Here is a 3,523-nt window from a genome sequence, read left to right as displayed (position 1 = left end):
CCCTCCCGCATGAGCCCTTGATAGTTTATAAATGGGTATTTTGTCATATCTTGCCCTGTCCGACATCTCCCTTCATCCACTTTTCGGTTGTATGTACCCCAGGGAGGAGGTCACACACAGTTCCATGTAATCGGTTCCCTCTTCCCTACCCATGGGTATCACTTCTTTATAAGACAAACCCTTTACATAAGGTAAATGCAGATTAAACCTTATTTAAAATAAAGGGTAGGATAGGTCTGTGATAATCATTTCTTTTTTAGGAATTAATACCAAACTAGTCTGAAGATGTTGGAGATTGTAAAAGTCCCACTGTTGGAAGGTGCAAGTCGACTCCATTTCTCCCCACTCCATCATTCCCTCACATGTTCCCTCCCATCTCTGAGTTCTGAATATAGATTCAGTATCCCACGGAATTCATGAAAGTTCAAGGGAATGTCTCATGAGCTGGTGGGTGCTGTTCAATCCAAAAGCCAAAGGTCAGGCCAGGGGTAAGCCAGAGACTGGGGCCAGAGGACACTCCTCATTCTTACTGGTGATGAGGTCACACTCGCAGCTTCTCACAGGGCTCATTTTAGACAAAGCAGGATGGTATTGCAGGGACTCCTGTTCACAGTTACTCATGGATGAGTCCTCTCAGTATCTTCCCCACATTTTTATCAGGCCTTTGCAGGGAAAGATAGTTTGGTGTGAGTTGCCAACTGACTAGACAAGCCACGTTAAATAATTCACTAATTAAATCATTCGGCACCCCTGCAAAGTCAAATTGTGAGTATTTTTAATGTATATCTCAATACAAAGTAGGTGACTGAAGTGTCCTCAAGTTCCAAAACCAACCCAAACTCACTGCCATCTAGTCCATGCTGACTCACAGCGACCCTATGGAACAGTGTGGGTTTCGGAGTCTGTAATTCATTATGGGAGCAGCTGGTGGTTTCAAATGTTTGACCTTGCAGGTACCAGCCCAATGCATAAGGCCTGCGTGTTTTATTTAAATAACTGATGGTATATGCATAATTATAATACACCCTAAATGTGGAATCTTTTGGTTAAGTGTTCATAAGATAAAATTGCTCTCTGTTTTATACTTGATCACCATAAAATCTCAGACTTAAAGATACACTTAAGGGAAATATTAGCAAAAGAAGTTTAAAAACTGATTTCTCATAGAGGTTTGAATTTTCTTTAGGTAGTCTTACTAAGCTTGCTTTTCACATTAGTAAATCCACAATCTTTATACTCTGCTTGAAATAGTATTGGACTACTCAGGAACCTAGTCTAGAGGCCAGAATAGTCCCAAGAACAGGATTTCCTTTGTTAAATTATAGTATATTAGAATAATTTGGAAATATTCAAATATCATCTCAAGGCAAATTGCTAAACATTAAAAACCATCTGCTTATTGATATATCAACTTTCCTTTTTCTATATTTTAAAACATGACACAATCCCTATGCTTGTGGTCATCACGTGGTAGTGGTGTTAGGCTCTGGTCCTGGGCCAGCCTCACAATTGTTATGTTTGATCGTACTGGTGAATCGATCTCATTGAGGGTCTTCCTCTTCCACTGGCCTTTTACGTTAAAAGAATGATACTCCTTCTCTAGGAACTGGTCCTTCCTGGTAACTTGTCCATCCTTACTTCCAAGGGGCATTCTGGCAGTCCTTCCTCCAAGAAAGTTGTGTTTGTTCTTCTGGCAGTCCGTGCGTTCAATATTATTTGCCAACACCATAATCCTCTAGTCTTCCTGAGTCATTGCCCGGCTATCGCATGTATATGCGGTGATTAAAATTAGTGTAGCTTCGATCAAACTCACCTTAGTTCTCAAAGTGATATCTTGGCCTTTCAAGAATCAGAGTTGCCCCAAGGCACTCACTATTTGATATTTTGACTGCTACTTCCATGATTGTTGATTGTGGATCCAAATAAAATTAAATCCTTGGCGACCTCAGTTGTTTTTGCTTACTGGGAAATTGTTGATTGGTCCGATTGTGAGGGTTTTTGATTCCTTTATGTTGAGGTGTAGTCTATAGTGAAGGCTGTAGTCTTCGATGTTCATTAGAAAGTGCTTCAATTTCTTTTCCTTTCAGTAAGCATGTTGTGTCACCATATTGCAGGTTAATAAATTAGTATTTGTTCAGTTCTGATGGCCACATTCTTCTTAATAGAGTCCACCTGTAGATTATTTGCTACCACACATTATCTCTGTGTTCTGTTCAAATAAGTGCTCAGTGATCTGTGTGCAAGTTCCATAGAAGTACAATTAAGTTCAATTGGGAATTCAGACTCTTCCCATTGCTAGCCATAGTTTTTTATGAACCGCACAGTCAAATACCTTGTGAACGCAATAAAACACCATCAAACTTCAAGTATTTTTTGCTTTTCACAAGAGCCATCTAACATCGACAATGAATCTGAATCTGGCTTGAATTTCTAGTAGTTCCCTGTCAATGTATTGCTGCAACTGTGTTTGAATTATCTTCAGCAAAATGCTATTGATATGTGATATGAATGATGTTATTAAATATTTTCCAAATTCTCTTGGATCATTTTTCTTTGGAATAGGCATGAATATTAATCTCTTGAAGTCAGCTGGCTTGGTTACTGTCTTCCAAATTTCTCTGCAAAGAAGAGTGGGCACCTCAAGTGCTACATCAGTTTGTTTAAACATTCTAATTGGTATTTTGTCAATTCTTGAAACCCCTTTTGTCATTGCCTTCAGTACAGCTCCATTTCTTCCTTAAATATCATTGGTTTTTTTATCATATTTTTAAAAGAGCATTTAAAAATTATTTTATTGGAGGCTCATACAGTTCTTATCACAATCCATCCATCTATCCATATGTCAAACACAGTTGTACATAGTTGCCAACATTTTCTAGACATTTTCTTTCTACTTGAGCCCTTGATATCAGCTCATTTCCAACCCCTCCCTCATGAACCCTTGGTAATTTATAAATTATTATTATTTTTCATTTCTTAGACTGACTACTGTCTCCCTTCACCCACTTTTCTGTTGTCTATTCCCCAGGGAGGGGGTTGTAGGTAGATCATTGTGATCGCTTCCCCCTTTCTCCCCCTAGCTTTCCTTCCCCTCCTGTTATTGCTAATGTCATTATTGGTCCTGAGGGGTTTATCTGTCTTGGATTCCCTGTGTTTCCAGTTCTTATCTGTACCAGTGTACATCCTCTGGTCTAGCCGGATTTGTAATGTAGAATTGGGATCATGATAGTGGTGGGGAGGAATCATTGAAGAACTAGAGGAAGGTTGTATGTTTCATCAGTGCTAACCTTCACCCTGGCTCATCTCCCCGTGACCCTTCTGTAAGAGGATGTCCAGTTGCCTACAGATGGGCTTTGGGTCTCCACTCCTCACTCCCCCTCATTCACAATGATATGATTTTTTTTTTCTTTGATGCCTGATACCCAATCCTGTCGACACGTCATGATCACACAGGCTGGTGTCCTTCCATGTGGGCTTTGTTGCCTCTCAGCTAGATGGCTGCTTATTTATCTTCAAGCCTTTA

The sequence above is a fragment of the Echinops telfairi genome, unplaced genomic scaffold, assembly GCF_000313985.2.
Source record: "Echinops telfairi isolate 266 unplaced genomic scaffold, ASM31398v2 ScPeMD7_7427;HRSCAF=8465, whole genome shotgun sequence".
In the NCBI taxonomy this organism is placed as follows: domain Eukaryota; kingdom Metazoa; phylum Chordata; class Mammalia; order Afrosoricida; family Tenrecidae; genus Echinops; species Echinops telfairi.
The sequence above is the reverse complement of the archived record's forward strand: the minus strand, read 5'-3'. Positions refer to the sequence as shown.